We start from the raw sequence: 20364 nt of genomic DNA on the forward strand, positions 1-20364 counted from the left end.
TGTTTGATGATGTTCCATGAGATGCATGCATGTTTTAGTTGTTAGCTTGAGTTCTACCTAGCCCATGGTTTAAATCTTTGCTATGTGATGGAGATGATATTCGGCCATGGGTGTTGTCTTCTTGGGTGGTGTTTGATGTTGGTGTTGATGCATGAAGATGAGTTAAGTTTCGGCTAAGGTGGATTTGTGTTGATGTCATTTGCATGCTAAATGTGAAGCTTTATAATGATACATGTGATGGTGGATTGATGCCTCTTGGATTTTCTTTTTAGCATTTTTTTTTTGAGATAGACATTAGGTTCCTTGTTTAACCCATGACCAAAATTGAAATGGTATGGTGTCTTGATGCATTCGGCCATAGTAGAAAATATGGTTGTTGTTCATGTTATTTGCATGAGAAAGGGTAGTAAGGTGAAGTGCAAATATTAGTATTTGATTACTAGTGTACATATGTGTATTAGCTGAGTTTTGAACTTGAAACAAGATGGTATGTAGTTAATACAAGTAACCATATTTGTAGGAAGTATTAAGCATATAATTAGCCTCAACATAGACATGCATATTCGGCCACATGAGATAGATTGGTGTTGCATGTATTCGGTTAGGGGCAAGCATATTGATGCTTTTATCTTGACTTAGATAATCGGCTCAAGGAGAATTTGTTAAAGTGCTTCGTTAATTGATAATAGGTTAATGATGTGTGTATTCGGTCATGAAGGTGCACATGAGGAAATGTTAGATTAATTGTATTAAATTGCTCAATGTGATTAAAAATGCGTATGACCACTTTGTATTTGAGATAAAGGTGGCCATATGACCTATGAACTCCTTGTTATATTCGGCCATAAGCTAGCATAATGAGACCTTAATAAGTTAAATTTGCTTGAATTAGCTCAAGAGCTTAGCGGACCAAAGTTGGACAAGGGAAAGGAAAAAGTGATCGAATAGCCGCCGAAATCGTTCGACAACATCCGAGGTAAGTTTTCGAGTAATGGAACTTAGATTATGATTCGATTAGGTCATGACATATAAGTATGACAAGTAAACGGTGATATAATGATTCTACTTGAATTATATATTGAGGTGATTAGTTTATACCTATGACGGGTAGCCGAATGTGTATAGAGATCATGTTATAAAGCCAATCAAAAATCGTGCTCTTTGTATGTGGCTATTGAGCCGAAATTAGTAAGTGTGATAAGTGTCTTGTGTTTGAGCTTTGGTAATGAAAATGAAATATGGATGTGTCATGATTATTGATATATGTGCATGGTTATTCAAATGATATCCGAGCTAAGTCTCGAAGGCTTTTATGCTAGTAACTATATCCGGACTAAGATCCGAAGGCATTTGTGCGAGTTGCTATATCCGGGCTAAGACTCGAAGGCATTTGTGCTAGCGATTATATCCGGGCTAAGTCCCGAAGGCATTTATGCTAGTGACCATATCCGGGCTAAGACCCGAAGGCCTTGTGCGAGTGGTTATATCCGGCTAAATCCCGAAGATACTTGGGTTTGGGAATGAGCGATCTTGCTGTAATAATTTCAATTAATACGCTCGTAAAATCCCAACGATGAGGTATGTTTCGTATGTGCATTGAGATAATTGATTCCTTCTAAATAGTATTTGCTCAATCGACTAACAAGCTTCCAGCTTTTAGACAAGTTGATTCCTTACGTATGAATATAAAGGTTGGAAAAGTGAAGTAGGTATGATTGTGAGAATATGTGTATATGAAATTATTCGTTTAGTCGTATGAATGCTATACTTGTTGTGCATGATTTCATTGCTCGAAACTTACTAAGCATTAAATGCTTACTCCGTTCTTTGAATCTCTGTTTTATAGATTTTGGTTCGTCAGCTATCAGACTCGGGATCGTCGAAGTCGAAGTCGTCCACACTATCAAAGCTCTTTTGGTACATTTTTGGTTGAACTTTGAAAATGGCATGTATAGGACTACCCCTTTTTGTTGTTGGTCACGTACCCTTTGGTTTTGTATAAATTTGGATAGCCATGCGAAAATGGCTTATATACACTTTGAGCATAGCCTTATAATTGTTTTGTATGTTGTTCATTGAGAGGTATGAAAATGTTGGTAACGATTAGCCATTGGAATGGTTAATCATGATCATTTTGGTGCTTTGTATGACAAATTCTAGTTGATTCATGGAAAACCATGAAATAGATGAAGTTTACCTTAAAAACAGATGCTGACAGCAGCAGTGGTGCGGATTTGAAAAATCACTAAAAATAGTAGGAATGGAATTAAATAGTGAATAAATTATGTAATCGAACCTTGATGAATCTAATTTCATATGGAAGAAACGAAACTATCATATGAGTTGTACTTTAAGAGATATTTAAGTTTTCGTGGAACAGGGCTAGAGCGATTTCTGGATCCCCTAATCTGACTTTCGAAATTCACTATAAATTAACCAGAGATAATTAGAGGTCATGCCATATATGTATAGATTCCTTTTTGAGTATAGTTTCGCTAGAAATAAACAGCATAAGTAATGAAGCCCTGTACAGGAAGATATATAAGTCGTAATGCATGAAGGTCAGAGAAGTTGAACCCTGAAACAGGGGAGACTTTAACTAATAAAATGTACTAATTGGCTCAACCAAAAATTTTAGAAAAATATTTGTAGATGGATATATGAGTCTAGTTTCAGGTAAAATTTATGAAACTAGTTTCCGAGTTCTAGAACTCAAGATATGATTTTTAAGGTAACAGTGACGCAGTTAGCCAGCTTGTCTGGAAAATTTTAAATGAACTGTGTTTTACAATGAAATAAGTCATTAGCACCTCGTGTTCGACTCAACAGCGGTCTCGGTGCACGGGTGTTACAATTTTATTGGTATCGAGCACGGTTTAGTCGATTCTAAGACTACCGTAATACGTTTGGGTCTAGCTATACATGCCATTATGTGATTATTTTATAGTGTGGTGATTTACGACAATTGAAAATGTGTTTATTTATAGTAATGGATCCCGATCCCAACCGAAGATGGCATCGATGATCTTGAGAGTGTAGTGCTGCTCCCTTTAAGGGACAGCGCCATGGACTCTCAACCTATTGCTAGTAATCCGAATGATGAGGCTAGACAAGCTTTTTATAGCGTTATGAATGATTGGTTCAACCAATACATTCGAACTAATCTGGTGCTCCACAACCTCCATTCCCGACTAATACCACCCCGCACCTACAATACCTCCAAGAATCCCGACCAAATAAGGTCAAATAAGCCCCAGTTGATGAATCGAAAACACGGCTCTTGAATTTAAAGCTACGGACGGCGATGATGCCGAGCAAGCTGAATTTTGGTTGGACAACACTATTCGGGTACTCGATGAGATATCTTGCACACCCGATGAGTGCCTAAAGTGTACTATCTCCTTGCTGCGTGATTCTGCCTACTATTGGTAGGATACGTTGACTTCTGTTGTGCCCAGAGAGCAAGTAACTTGGGAGTTTTTCCAAACCGAGTTTCGGAAAAAGTATATCAGTCAGAGATTCATGGATCAAAAACGGAAGCAATTTCTTGAACTTAAACAAGGTTCCATGTCGGTTACCGACTATGAACAAAAGTTTGTAAGGCTTAGCCGGTACGTTCGAGAATGTATCTCTTCAGAAGCCATGATGTGTAAACGTTTCGAGGATGGGCTGAATGATGATATAAAGCTGTATGTTGGCATTTTGGAAATCCGAGAATTTGTGGTACTTGTCGAGCGAGCTTGCAAAGCCGAGGAGCTCAGTATGGAGAAAAGAAAAGCTGAGGTGGGAGCAAAGGAGTTTCGTAAGAGGTCTTCGGGGAAGCCCTTCCAACAGTCATCGAAGAAATTTAGAGATGACTTAGGCTGGTCTAGAGACACTTCGGGTTTTTCTAGACGAGATCGCGACCGACCCCCTGTGAGTGCACGAGTCACTTCGGTCGCCAGTGTTGGAAATGATCGTCGAGACAGAACGGAGTGTCAATATTGTGGTAAATGTCATTCGGGGAGTTGTAGATTTCATGACCGCTCTGTTACAAGTCGGATCAGGTGACCACTTTATTAAAGATTGCCCGAGATTGTCCGAGCAGGCGTAAATCGAGTGGGAAACACGGTGCTACTCTTGCTCGGGTAGACCATCTAGAAATACGGGCAATGCTAGTGGCGGTCGAGAGGATCTAGAGATGCTACAACCAGATCTGAGGCTCGTGCTCCTGCTAGAGCTTACGCTATATGCGCACGCGAGGATGCTTCCTCGCCAGATGTTATTACCGGTACTTTTACTCTCTTTGATACTAATGTGATTGCTTTGATTGACCTGGTTCTACTCATTCTTATATATGTGAAACCTTAGCATCCATAAGACTTTACCTATTGAGTCTCTTGAGTTCGTACTTGGTGTCAAATCCCTTGGGTCGTTACGTGCTTGTCGACAAAGTGTGTAAGAAATGTCCCCTAGTAATTCGAGGTTCCTGTTTTCCGGCGGATTTGATGCTTTTGTCGTTTGATGAGTTTGATGTTATTCTCGGTTTGGATTGGTTGACCGTGCATGATGCGGTTGTGAATTGCAAAAGCAAAACTATTGATTTGAGGTGCGCAAATAATGAGATAATCCGAGTTGAGTCTACTGCCTTCTATGGATTGCCAACAATAATATCCTCGATGTTAGCCCAAAAATATGTGAGAAAGGGGTGTGAAGCGTATCTTGCATACGTACTTGATAATAAAGAGCCAGAAAGGAAACTTGAATCTGTGCCGGTGGTTTGTGAATACCCGAATGTTTTTCCCGAAGAATTACCGGGTTTACCACCTGTTCGGGAGGTAGAGTTTGGTATTGAGCTTGTACCTGGGACTACACCGATCTCGATAGCTCCGTATCGTATGGCACCAACCGAGTTAAAAGAATTGAAAGCTCAGTTGCAAGAGTTGACGGATAGAGGTTTCGCTTGACCAAGTTTTTCACCTTGGGGTGCACCAGTATTGTTTGTGAAAAAGAAAGACGGAACCATGAGGTTGTGCATCGACTATCGTCAGCTGAATAAGGTGACAATAAAGAATAAATATCTGATACCGCGCATTGATGATTTGTTTGATCAACTAAAGGGAGCCTCGGTGTTTTCAAAGATAGATTTGAGATCGGGTTATTATCAGTTGCAAATTCGAGATTCGGACATACCCAAAACTGCTTTCAGAACGAGATACGGTCACTATGAATTCTTAGTGATGCCGTTTGGGCTCACTAATGCCCTCGCGGTATTTATGGATCTGATGAATCGGATCTTCAGACCGTATTTGGATCGATTTGTAGTTATGTTTATCGACGATATTTTGGTCTATTTGAGAAATGAAACCGATCATGCTGAACACTTGAGATTAGTGTTGCAAACTTTATGGGATAAGCAATTATATGCTAAGTTCAGTAAGTGTGAGTTCTGGTTAAGAGAGGTTAGCTTCTTGGGTCATGTGGTGTCTGCATCGGGTATTCAAGTTGATCCGAGCAAAATTTCAGCCATACTTAACTGGAAGCCTCCAAGAAATATCACTGAGGTTCGAAGCTTTTTAGGACTTGCCGGTTACTACAGACGGTTTGTAAAAGGTTTCTCGATGATAGCCACACCAATGACGAAGCTACTTCAAAAAGATGTTAAGTTTGAATGGACGAAAAAAATGTCAGAAAAGTTTTGATCAACTGAAAACTTATTTGACTGAAGCTCCAATTCTAGTGCAACCCGAATCAGGCAAGGAGTTTGTCATTTATAGTGATGCATCCCTACTTGGGTTGGGTTGCGTATTGATGCAAGAAGGTCGAGTTGTGGCCTATGCGTCAAGACAATTAAAGCCACATGAGAAAAATTATCCGACCCATGATCTCGAACTAGCTGCCATCGTATTCGCTTTGAAAATATGGCGACATTATTTATTTGGTGAGAAGTGCCATGTATATTTGGATCACAAAAGTCTCAAATATTTGATGACTCAAAGAGACTTGAATCTGCGACAAAGGCGTTGGCTTGAGTTGTTGAAAGATTATGAGCTTGTCATTGATTATCACCGGGAAAGGCTAATGTGGTTGCGGACGCCTTAAGCGAAAATCACTTATTTGCTTTACTGACGATGAATGTACACTTATGCATTCTACCGAAAATGTGTTAGTAGCTGAATTAAAGGCCAAACCATTGTTGATTCATCAAATTCGTGAAGCTCGAAAAGTCGATGATGAATTGGTTGCAAAACGGGCTGAATGTGTTTCGAATATGGAATCGAGTTTCAAATTGATGATGAAGATTGTTTGAGGTTCGAAGTCGTCTGTGTGTTCCAAGAAATTGAACTTATTTCGATGATTACGAGCGAAGCTCATTGTAGCCGAATGTCAATTCACCCGGGAGTACGAAAATGTACAACGATCCGAGACGTCGGTTTTGGTGGCATGGTATGAAGCGAGACATTTTCGATTTTGTTTGAAGTGCTTAGTATGTCGACAAGTGAAGGCGGAACATCAAGTGCCTACGGGATTACTTGACCGATCATGATACGAATGGAAATGGGATCGAGTCACGATGGACTTTGTGGCGGGTTGCGGTGTGGCAAGTAAGAAAGATGCGATTTGGGTAGTTGTTGATAGGTGACTAAGTCGGCTCACTTTATCCCCGTCGCATACGGATTTTTCATTGGATAAACTAGCTGAATTGTATGTTTCTCGGTTGTGAGATTACACGGGTACCTAATTCTATTGTGTCGGATAGAGATCCGAGATTCACCTCGCGATTTTGGAAGAAATTGCAAGAAGCTTTGGGTACCAAGTTGTATTTTAGCACCGCTTTTCATCCCCATACCGATGGTCAATCCGAGCGGATAATTCAGATACTCGAGGATATGTTAAGATGTTGCATCCTTGAGTTTAGTGGTTCATGGGAGCGGTATTTACCTTTGATTGAATTAAGCACAACAATAGTTATCAATCAAGTATTAAGATGGCACCTTACGAGGCTTTATGCGATTAGTAAATGTCGTACACCATTGTTTTGGACCGGGCTCGGTGAAGGAAAAATTTTGGAGTTGATTTGATTAAAGATCTTTGACGAAAGTAAAAGTAATCCGTGAAAGTCCGAAAGCGACCCAGATTGTCAAAAGTCGTGCAGCGGATTTGAAACGAAAGGACATTGAGTATCGGTGGGAGATAAAGTGTTTCTTAAAGTTTCACCTTGGAAAAAGATACTCGATTTGGGCGTAAGGGCAAATTGAGTCCGAGGTTCATCGGGCCATATGAAATATCCGAACGAGTCGATCCGATTCGTATAGATTGATTTTACCCCGAACTTGAAAGGATCCACAATGTTTTCATGTTTGATGCTTGACGTTCTGATCGATCCTTCGCACATAATAAGTCCCTCAGAGGTTGAAATTCAAGCCGATATGAGTTATGAAGAATAACCAATTCGTATCCTAGCTCGTGAAGTAAAAGAGTTGCGAAACAAAAAGGTTCCTTTAGTAAAAGTGTTATGGCTCAAACACGGGATGGAAGAAGCTACTTGGGAACCCGAGAACTCTATGAAAGAACGATACCCAAACCTATTTACACGGTAAGATTTTCAGGGACGAAAATTTCTTAAAGTGGGGGAGAATTGTGACAGCCCTAATGTGACCCTAGTCGGAAAGCGGTTTCGGGACCGCTAAACCGAGTCACCAAATTATTTGAATATGATAATTATTGTCTAAAATATGTGAATATGAATGTGTGAAAGTTTTAAGCTTTGATTTAGTTAATTGCATGTGAATTTAGTTAATAGGACTTATGTGTGACACTTTTGAAATGTGATAGGTTAATCTATAAGGATCTATTAGTGCATGTAATCAAAGGGGTGGACTTGCATGTCAATTTCCCCCATTTAATTAGTAGTGGCCGGCCATGGCAAAGGGTGATGGGCAAAACATGTCATAAACATGTTGTGTTAATGGTTTATGTTAGAAATGATAAAATAATAATGGTTAGTAGGATGATGAAAAAAAAAAAAGAAAAGGTTCCCATTTGTTTCTTCTTGACCGAAAAATCAAAGGAAGGAGGGGAAGAAAAGGTTGAGGAGGTTCGGCCATACTTGTATCTAGATTAAGGTATGTTTGATGATGTTCCATGAGATGCATGCATGTTTTAGTTGTTAGCTTGAGTTCTACCTAGCCCATGGTTTAAATCTTTGCTATGTGATGGAGATGATATTCGGCCATGGGTGTTGTCTTCTTGGGTGGTGTTTGATGTTGGTGTTGATGCATGAAGATGAGTTAAGTTTCGGCTAAGGTGGATTTGTGTTGATGTCATTTGCATGCTAAATGTGAAGCTTTATAATGATACATGTGATGGTGGATTGATGCCTCTTGGATTTTCTTTTTAGCATTTTTTTGAGATAGACATTAGGTTCTTTGTTTAACCCATGACCAAAATTGAAATGGTATGGTGTCTTGATGCATTCGGCCATAGTAGGAAATATGGTTGTTGTTCATGTTATTTGCATGAGAAAGGGTAGTAAGGTGAAGTGCAAATATTAGTATTTGATTACTAGTGTACATATGTGTATTAGCCGAGTTTTGAACTTGAAACAAGATGGTATGTAGTTAATACAAGTAACCATATTTGTAGGAAGTATTAAGCATATAATTAGCCTCAACATAGACATGCATATTCGGCCACATGAGATAGATTGGTGTTGCATGTATTCGGTTAGGGGCAAGCATATTGATGCTTTTATCTTGACTTAGATAATCGGCTCAAGGAGAATTTGTTAAAGTGCTTAGTTAATTGATAATAGGTTAATGATGTGTGTATTTGGTCATGAAGGTGCACATGAGGAAATGTTAGATTAATTGTATTAAATTGCTCAATATGATTAAAAATGCGTATGACCACTTTGTATTTGAGCTAAAGGTGGCCATATGACCTATCAACTCCTTGTCATATTCGGCCATAAGCTAGCATAATGAGACCTTAATAAGTTAAATTTGCTTGAATTAGCTCAAGAGCTTAGAGGACCAAAGTTGGACAAGGGAAAGGAAAAAGTGATCGAATAGCCGCCGAAATCGTTCGACAACATCCGAGGTAAGTTTTCGAGTAATGGAACTTAGATTATGATTCGATTAGGTCATGACATATAAGTATGACAAGTAAACGGTGATATAATGATTCTACTTGAATTATATATTGAGGTGATTAGTTTATACCTATGACGGGTAGCCGAATGTGTATAGAGATCATGTTATAAAGCCAATCAAAAATCGTGCTCTTTGTATGTGGCTATTGAGCGAAATTAGTAAGTGTGATAAGTGTCTTGTGTTTGAGCTTTGGTAATGAAAATGAAATATGGATGTGTCATGATTATTGATATATGTGCATGGTTATTGAATGATATCCGGGCTAAGTCCGAAGGCTTTTATGCTAGTGACTATATCTGGACTAAGATCCAGAAGGCATTTGTGCGAGTTGCTATATTCGGGCTAAGACCAAGGCATTTGTGCTAGCGATTATATCCGGCTAAGTCCCAAGGCATTTATGCTAGTGACCATATCCGGGCTAAGACCCGAAGGCCTTGTGCGAGTGGTTATATCCGGCTAAATCCCGAAGATACTTGGGTTTGGGAATGAGCGATCTTGCTGTAATAATTTCAATTAATACGCTCGTAAAATCCCAACGATGAGGTATGTTTTGTATGTGCATTGAGATAATTGATTCCTTCTAAATAGTATTTGCTCAATCGACTAACAAGCTTCCAGCTTTTAGACAAGTTGATTCCTTACGTATGAATATAAAGGTTGGAAAGGTGAAGTAGGTATGATTGTGAGAATATGTGTATATGAAATTATTCGTTTAGTCGTATGAATGCTATACTTCAGTTGTGCATGATTTCATTGCTCAGAACTTACTAAGCATTAAATGCTTACTCCGTTCTTTGAATCTCTGTTTTATAGATTTTGGTTAAATCACTATTGGACTGGGATCGTCGAAGTCGAAGTCGTCCACACTATCAAAGCCCTTTTGGTACATTTTTGGTTGAACTCTGAAAATGGCATGTATAGGACTACCCCTTTTTGTTGTTGGTCACGTACCCTTTGGTTTTGTATAAATTTGGATAGCCATGCGAAAATGGCTTATATACACTTTGAGCATAGCATTATAATCATTTTGTATGTTGTTCATTGAAAGGTATGGAAATGTTGGTAACGATTAGCCATTGGAATGGTTAATCATGATCATTTTGGTGCTTTGTATGACAAATTCTAGTTGATTCATGGAAAACCATGAAATAGATGAAGTTTACCTTAAAAACAGATGCTGACAGTAGCAGTGGTGCGGATTTGAAAAATCACTAAAAATAGTAGGAATGAAATTAAATAGTGAATAAATTATGTAATTGAACCCTGATGAATCTACTTTCATATGGAAGAAACGAAACGATCATATGAGTTGTACTTTAAGAGATATTTAAGTTTTTGTGAAATAGGGGCAGATAGATTTCTGGATCCCCTGATCTGACTTTCGAAATTCACTATAAATTAACCAGAGATAATTAGAGGTCATGTCATATATATATAGATTCCTTTTTGAGTCTAGTTTCGTTAGAAACAAACAGCATAAGTAATGAAGCCCTGTACAGGAAGATATATAAGTCGTAATGCATGAAGGTCAGAGAAGTCGAACTCTGAAACAGGGGAGACTTTAACTAATAAACTGTACTAATTGGCTCAACCAAAAATTCTAGAAAAATATTTGTAGATGGATATATGAGTCTAGTTTCAGGTAAAATTTATGAAACTGGTTTCCGAGTTCTGGAACTCAAGATATGATTTTTAAGGTAACAGTGATGCAGTTAGCCAGCTTGTCAGGAAAATTTTAAATGAACTGTGTTTTACAATGAAATAAGTCTGTTAGCACCTCGTGTTCGACTCCGGCAACGGTCTCGGGTACGGGGTGTTACACTCAGTGAGTGCTCAAAGATTACCACAAGTAGCAAAAATATCCAAAGTTAAAAGAAAGCATACCATCACAATTAATCATGGTAAGAATTTCGGCATAACTCATAGTGCTCTCATTGATATGTTGGCACAATGTGATCGTGAAGCATATATACAAAATATATTAGATTGGATAGCCGAATTTCCAAATACCACCAATATAATATGTAGTATAAAGCTATCATCAACCAAAGACAATCAATTTACCCTCCAAACATAACCAAACATACCCTCCAACACCACCAAATATAGCCACCCAACATAACCAAATATTCCCTCCAAACACATCCACTTAAACATGTATACTTACTATTTTATGAACACTTTCACATATCACATAAGTCATGTTCTCTTCTTTTCATAAGTCTCATATCATGCACTTACAAGTGCTCATGTTATGCTCAAAAAGCCTTAACATATATATATTTTGTCTAGTATGCATAAAATTAGCAAGATTCATATCATATTTAATCATAAACACATAACATTTTCATTGTCATCTCAATATACATCACATAACATGTCACATTTAAGCATCATTTCCAAATCACCATTAGATTAAGTAGAAGATTAAGTAGAAACACTTACTCATGGAACTTAGTATAGGTGATTAGGCTACCTAAGTGACCCTTTAATACTTTGATTTGTGCATAATTGTAGCACACCAAACCACTCACTTTGCAACCTTGGCTTTAATGGAAAAAACTCAAATAAGCCTTTGTTTGCCTTTTTCCTTGCTTGTAGAACCTCCCGATGGATCTAACACTTTGCATAAAATATTAAAGATTATACAAACTCATTATAAACAACCTCAAACACATTGAAATCATATAAAAAAATGCAGACCATAACTTATCTATCTTATCTAAAACTAGCTAATTTTGCTAAAAATGCGATTCACTACTCAAATCTAGTTTCTAAACCTAATTTAGATTCCAAACATCCTAAATATAATCTAATTAGATATTTAAACCTTCAATTTAGGCCAATTACACAAATCTCATTTTTCTTGAAAAATCAAGCTAAACATGTTCATTAAAAATGGGAAAATGTCCAAATCCTTTGAATTCCTAAAAGATCTTTAAAATTAACTTTAAAAATAATTTAATAGGATCAAAAGAAGCTGAAAATAGCTTGGAAACTGCAGCTTACCTCAATAAAATGGAATCCACCATTTTCCAGCTTAAAATCAACTTAAAATCAAATGATTTATTGAGATCTTGATTTAATCGATTAAAACTCAATTTGTAAAGCTAACACACTTAGTTTGATCATGAAAAGTAAAAATGTTACCACAATTTTGAAAAAATGACAAGCTACAAAACATTTCGAGCATCGAACGTGTGAAGAGATTTAGAGAAATTGAGGTTTAAAACATGAGTATTCTTCAAAATTGAAGAGAGATTTTGCATTAGGAGAGCTTGAAAATCAAAGAGGATGAATTAATTTCAGGAGAAAACCTTTGATTTGGTATTTGGAAAAAGTTTGAAAATGATGATGAATAAGAGGAAAGAAGAAGACGTGGGCGTTGTTAAGTAGGAAACTGGTTTTTTTAAAAATTGTGCTATTGCCCATTTAACCACCTCCAGCTTTCTCCCTTTTTCAAATTGGTCGTTGTTTTTCAATTAAAGTCAACTTCAAAATTATTTTCAAATTCAATCTCGTTTTCAGAATCTGTTTTAACCTTATCAAACACTCAATTTTAATTTTGTAACCTAATTTTTTAATTCGAACTATTTTAATATTATATTTAATTATTCCTATTTAATTTAATTATCTAACTCAACTATGGTTTTTGATTCACCAAGCCCTATTTATTAAACCCGATTCTACTAAACCAATTTTTGGGATGTGACAATTTTTTCCCTCTAAAAAAACTGTCCTCGAAATTTCATACAATCACGTCAATCGTGTCTCGGTCTTGCAGTTTTCTAATTGCATAAACTCTAGTTGGTCCTCCTATCTTGGTCTGAGTAGCTATGGTATGAACTACGATTTGTTGTCTTATCAGCCTCCCATCACCACCTCGACCTTGGCTTCTGTTTCTCGCAGGTGCAGGTGCAGAACCTTCAGTCTAAGCAGCCATAACTCTTTTGGGGTAGTCCCTCAATGGATGCCCCTTTGTTCCAAATCCAAAACATGCTTCGAACTGCCTACAACACTCGCCAAGATGTCTACAATTATAGTGTGCGCATAGCGACCACTCAAATGTATCACTAGAAGCAACAATTATCATAACATGCGGATGTGACTGGTTCGGCTAGAACTCATGTCATGTACTTCTATCAAAATTCTGCAGTTCTCGGCTCTTCTTATCCTTTCGCTCCAAGTCACTCGACCAATTAGAGCTTCTCTTTTCGGAATCAGTTAGCACTCTGTGGCTTGATCATAGATTCCTCCATATCTTTAGCCCTTTCAGCCATTTCATCAAAGGCCTCATATCCATGTGCTAATAAATACACATGAATGTCCTAGTTTAGCCCGAATTGAAACCTCTTGCATCTATCCTTCTCAAAACACACCATTTCAGGAGCATACTGACTGAGTCATAAAAAATCTGACTTGTACTCAGCCACTGACATTCTACCTTGAACCAAGTCAATGAAATCTCTGTTCATTGCTTCCAAATATTGCTCACCCATGTATTTCTTTTGAAATGCCTCCAGAAAGAAATCCCAAGTCAAAAGATCAGGAATAGCTCCCATCCTAACCATACTCCACCAGCGATGTGCTTCATCATTGAGTAGGGATACGGTGCAACCCAACTTTTCTTCATTCGAGCAGGCCATCTGCTCCAGGATTCTCTCCACACTCTCCAATAAATATTTACATTTGGTCGGTTCAATTCCCATCACTCCTTTAAATTCTCTTCCATCCAGAGTTTGTAGACGCTGGCAGTCCTCAATTCGTAAGTGCAGGATTTCCTCCGGTTATCCGCTGGTAAGCCCCGATCATCGCTTGCATTAAGGGCTCAACACTAGCCTCATGTATCGATTGTCTCGGAGGAAGCACCCCTTGCACATTCACTTTAACTCTCCCTCATCAAGGTGTTAGAAAACAGGTATGGAAAAAGCATCAAAAAATAAATTAGGAAAAAAAACTAGAGTTTTAAATTTTTTTCCCAAACAAAGTCTTGGTTGTGATATCGAAAGTCATAAACACTTAATAAAATTTGTACCTTTTCGATTTATTTAGAATGAGCTCTTCGACCGAGTAGTCTTCTCCGCTATCCTCAAGCTTACGTCTGTCTAGTGTAGGCTTACTTCGAATCAGAAAAATTTTCATAAAATTTACCAGTGGGGCAATTTTGCAATTTCTCTAAACTTTTGGGTCAAATTATAAATTAAAAAAATATCTCTAGAAATTTTCTGAAATAATCTTTTCAGAGAATTTTCTCTCTACAACTTTCTCTTGAATTCAAGTGTCTGAAAATAATGACCCAAGGTTCTTCTTATATAGGGAGAGCTTAGAGAGTTCAACTATGATTAAACTTAATCACTTTAATATTAAATTAATATAATATTTATCATGATAAATATTATATTAAATTTAATATTAAATCGATTAAAATAATAGAATATTTATCTACAAGATAAACATTAAATTAAATTTAATATTAAAATATTAAAATAATATTATTTTGGAATAATTAATCTGAAATTAAATTCTCTGGTAGAGTCCTAGTAGGAGTAGAATTGTTCCACTACTCAACCATTGATCACCAACAGTCGCCAGCCACCGGGACGCTGTCATCACAGCGATTGGCATCGCCGTTTCCTGTGATACAGGTGTGACACCCTTATGGCACACCGAGCTTGTTCAGTCCAGGTCAATGATCATAGCTCCAACGACATAATCACTTGCATAGCACATCAACTCAAAAGGGAGCTCCAATCAAGTGTAACGATTATTTGGGCTGAGATTAACTATTCTTTTAGATCTTCAAAAGCTTCCAAACATGCTTTGTTGAAATCAAACACTAAATCTTTCTCTAACAACAAACACAACGATTTAGAAATTTTTGAGAAATATCAGCATGGCCTAAGAAACTTCTGACTCCTTTCACATTAATTGGGGCCGGTAAGCTTTCAATTACGTCCACCTTTGCTTTATGGACTTCAATTCCTCTCTTTGAGATTTTATGCCCTAAAACAATCCCTTTCTTAACCATAAAATGACATTTTTCCCAGTTAAAGACAAGATTCGTCTCTTTGCATCTTTTCAGCACCTTAGCCAAATTACTCAAACAAATATCATAAGTGTTACCAAAAACAGAAAAATCATCCATGAAAATCTCAAAAAAATTTTCAACCATATCAGTGTATATTGCCATCATGCATCATCGAAATGTTGCAGGTGCGTTACAAAAACCAAAAGGCAATTGTCTAAAAGCAAATGTACCGTATGGACAAGTAAAGGTTGTTTTATGTTGGTCCTCTGGAGCTACAACTATTTGGTTATATCCCGAATAACCATCTAAAAAATAATAGAATTCATTACCTGCCAGCCGATCTAATATCTGATCCATAAAAGGCAATAGAAAATTGTCCTTCCGAGTGGCTTTATTCAACTTTCTATAATCAATACAGACTCTCCAACCAGTGATGGTTCTTGTTGGAATCAACTCGTTACACTCATTTTCAACAATTGTGATTCCACCTTTTTTCGGCACACACTGCACCGGACTTACCCACAAACTATTTGAAATAGGATAGATGATTCCTGCATCTAACCATTTGATCACTTCCTTTCCCACAACTTCTTTCTTAATAGGATTGAGCCTCCTTTGCCCATCAATTCGAGCTCTTTCACCTTTTTCTAAAATAATTTTATGCATGCAAAAAGAAGGGTTAATACCTCAAATATCAGTTATGGTCCAACCAATTACTTTCTTAAATTTCTTTAGAACAATAATTAGTTGCTCCTCTTGATCTTTCATCAATTCTGCTGAAATAATCACAGGCAAAGTGTAACAATCACCTAAATAAATGCATTTCAAATGGGAAGGAAGTACCTTTAGTTCAAGTTTAGGTGGTTCTTCAATTGTCAACTTGGGTTGCACAAATTCTCTGACTTCTAACTCCAACAGTTCAAACCGTGTGGATTGAATAAAATTTCTCAGATTGGCTTCCATCAAAGACATGTTTTCTTCACCTTCTTCATCCTCCAAAGGGTCAAGATCTAAGGCTTTCTCCAATAGATCTTCCTCAAAATTGCTTTCCATAGAAACCAAGGTTTCTATTTCTTCCATAACTGAACACTCTTCTACCGGATCAAGAAATTTCATCATTTTAAGAATGTTAAAGGTTACCTGATCGTCTTGAACTTGCATGGTGAGTTCACCTTTCTGCACATCAATTAACGTTCTTCACGTGGCTAAGAAAGGTCTCCCAAGGATGATTGACACTTACTAAAACATCCTCAATCTTTCCTTCGGGATATGCTAAAGATCGATCTGCTAGATGAAGCGTCATAGTTGTAGGTCTTACTTCACCTATCCCTAGCATCTTGAAAATAGACTTAGGCATCAAATTGATACTCGCTCCTAAATCACACAAAGCTTTACCATAATAAGATTCGCCAATGTTACAGGGTATAGTAAAGCTTCCTGGTCTTTCAATTTTGGTGGCAGTTTGTTCTACAAAAATGCTACACTCCTTTGTCAAGGCAGCAGTCTCATACTCACTCAATTGTTTCTTATTGAACAGTATATCATTCATAAACTTCACATAATTTAGAATTTTTTCTAAAGCTTCCACGAATGAAATATTGATGTGTAACTGCTTTAGAACATCTAAAAACTTCTTGAATTGCACCCCCTGTTTCTGCTTGTGTTGCTGCAATCTTTGCGGATATGGAGGTGATGGAACTTTCGGTTAAATCGGATAACTCTTTTGAGTAGGTAAATCTGCATCCAAAGAAGATGTTTAATCTGAATTCACTAAGTTAGGATTTACCTTGTTAGTCTTTTCAGATTCTTACTCTTTTGGTGTAGGAATTTCAACAGCTGGTTGATTCTTATCAACGGGCTTATCTTCGACATCAATCAATCGGGGTTCCAGAATTTTACCACTTTGCAATGCCACTTCCTTGATATGTTCTTCACCTAAATTTATTGGATTCTCAGTATCTCTCGGCAAGGTTCCTTGCGATCTATTACGAAGCTCTGTAGATAACTGACCCATTTGGTTTTCCAAATTTTTCAATGTTGCTGCTTGGCTTTGGATCAAAGTGTCATTCTTTGCCATGTAGGCTGTCAATAACTTCTCTAAACTGTTTGATGCCTCAGCTTGAGGTGGTTTTAGAGCTTGCTGATTAAACATGATACGTGATTTTCGTGACAAGTTTTAAAAATTTATAATTAATCGCTCTTGAAACTAACTATTATCACGATGAAGGCAAGTGTACCTATTGAATAGTAGTATAGCTTTAGCAAGATCGGATTGTTGAACCCAAAGGAACCAAGAGTACTAGTAATTACTTTCTTTTTATTATCTAGCCTAAAAATTAAGGGATTTGTTTATCTAAACTAATTAACTAACCCAAGGGTGCACAGAGAGAAAATTGGGGAAAAGCTTTTGGGAAAACTCAATTGATGAAGACAATACCCAAGGAAAAATCCACCTAGACTTCACTTGTTATTTGACTCTAAATCAGACGATTTTGACTTGATCTGTAGAAATCCCTAAGTTATATTATTATCTCTCTCGAGACTAATAACATCTAACCCTAGGTTGAATAATTGAAATCTCTTTCTTATTAACACCCTAGTGTTGCATTAACTCGATCTATGGACTCCTTTATTATGTTTCACCCTAATCTGGCAAAATCTTGTCACCCTATCTCTAGGCGTGCAATCAACTTTGCTTAATTATGACAAATTTACTCTTAGACAGGGACTTTTGCTCCTCTGAATAAGCACATTAACTTGAATCAATATCCTGGAATATCAAAACAAGAATTAAGAACAAGTCAAATATTTATCATACAATTCAGATAATAATAATAAGATCCGTCTTAGGTTTCATTCCCCTTAGGTATTTAGGGGTTTTAGTTCATAATTATGAAAGAAAACATCTCAAAAGAATGAAGATAATAAAACATAAAGAAAACCTAAAACTCCTGAAGGAAATTGAAGGGAGATCTTCAGTCTTGACTATGAATCCGGTTTCTGAGATGGACCAATCGGCTTTCCTTGAGTAATTCCTTGCCTCCTTGTAATATCCCGAATTAGGGCCTAATCAGAATAGTGGTTTCGTGACCACAAATCCGAGATAGAAATAATTATTTTATAATTATTTTGATGTTTATGATATGGCTATGGTTTGGTAAGAAAAGGGTTTGTAAATGATTAGCCATTGGAATGGCCAATCAAAGTCATATTTGATGTTATGTATGTTTAAAATGCTATTTAGTCCATGAAAATCCTTAGTAAAGTGAAATTTGCCATAAAACAGAATTTGACAGCAGCAGTGATGTAAATTTGAAAAATCACCATAAATTGTAGAAATCGAATTAGAAGATGAAAAAAATATGGAATTAAATCTTATTGAGTCTAGTTTCTCATAGAGAAATAATGTAAGCAATGGATTTGTAAATTTTGATATATAATGAATTTTGTGAGACAAGGTCAGAATGAATTTGGATTCCCCTATTCTGAATTTGAAAAATCATAAAAAATTGAAGAAAAACAATTAGGGGCTTAAATTTATATGTATAGAATCCTTAATGAGTCTATTTTTATTAAATACAAATGAAAAAATCATTTGAATTCTGTATGAAGAGATAATTAATTTTTAGTGAAGAAGGGTCAGAACTGTCGACAGCAGAATAGGGGTGACTTTAAAGAATAAACTGTACTGATTGGCTAAACTAAAAATTCTGAAAATTATATGGTAAGAATATATGTGAGTCTAGTTTCAGGGAAAATTATCAGATCCTAATTTGGAGTTCTGTATCTCAAGATAAAAATAATTTCGTGACCATGACTCAAGTAGACAGATTTGAATGAACTATAAATAATAGTTGAATTATAGAGAATGTTGCATATGAACATGAAATGTATTAAATTGATAATTAAATTTATTTATTTATATCCAAAAGATTCAAATATGAAGCTAGATTGAGGAAAGGAAAAAGTTCGGGATTAGTAGATTTTTTTTGTTTACAAACAAGTATCAAGGTAAGTTCATGTAATTTGAATTATATTCTTAAATGCTTGAGATTGTATGTTCTTAATGTGAATATGATTGGAATGTTCATTGTATGAAAATTTATGAAACATTGATATATTTGATAAAATGGGAAGAAATCCCGGTTGAATGAAAGGAAAATTCGATGGATCTCTGAAAAGGAATTGACGGTAAAAAGGATCTAGCCCGGGCGGGTGATCCTATCCTGATATAGCCCTCCCGAAGAATATATGTAAAATGGATTTAGCCCTGACGGGTAATTCAAATTAGGGTCTGAATTTAGCCTGGACTGGTAATTCAGATCCAAGCTCATTAGAGTAATTGTCATTGCAGGGGATTTAGCCTGGACTGGTAATCCCGCTGCAAGGTTGAGGTTCGCGGGAGTGTGCTCTCTGAAATGGTTATGTGCACACATGAATATGAATTGGCGGACCCGGAAATGTACACTAAAAGTGTATCTCTGAAAATCCATCGAAAATTCCAAGAAATTCAACGGGATAAATATGGAAGAATAACAAGGAAATGGAAATCATGGTATTGATGAGCTCATCAATCATAGTATATATTATTGGTACATGGAAATTATTGTACAAACTTGAATGTTGAGTTAGTGCATATTAGGGTAATAATGCATTGAATGGATATAGGAATGTCTATTGTATTGTATTGAAAATATTAGGTAAGTATAATTCTTGTTACATGAGCTTACGAAGCACAAAGTGCTTACCCCGTTTCCTTTTTCCCTGTTTTGTAGTGTTAAGAGCTCGGAGGTCGGATTTGGTCGGAGACACATCACACAATCAACCTCAGGACTTCGGTATATAAAGAAACTTTATTTTGGAAAGCAATGGTATGTATAAGCTAATAAAGTAAATGATTCTGTGAAATGAATGTAGAGTTAGCCATTGGTATGGTTAACAAACCTGGTTTTGGGTATGTGATGACGTTATTTTATAAATATGCATGAATTTATCTTGAAAATATGATGAATTGGATTGGTTGATTTGGATTGGTCTCGATATAATATTGCAGGGAAGGTTAGATATCTGTAAAGGGATTATATTGAGTTTTCCTAAAAAAAAATAAAAATAAATTCGTAAACTCCGGTAATACCTCGTACCCTATTCTGGCAATGAATACGGGTAGGGGGTATTACATCACTCCTACTCCGTGTCCTCTTT

The sequence above is a fragment of the Gossypium arboreum genome, chromosome 10 (genome assembly GCF_025698485.1).
Source record: "Gossypium arboreum isolate Shixiya-1 chromosome 10, ASM2569848v2, whole genome shotgun sequence".
Classification (NCBI taxonomy): Eukaryota; Viridiplantae; Streptophyta; class Magnoliopsida; order Malvales; family Malvaceae; genus Gossypium; species Gossypium arboreum.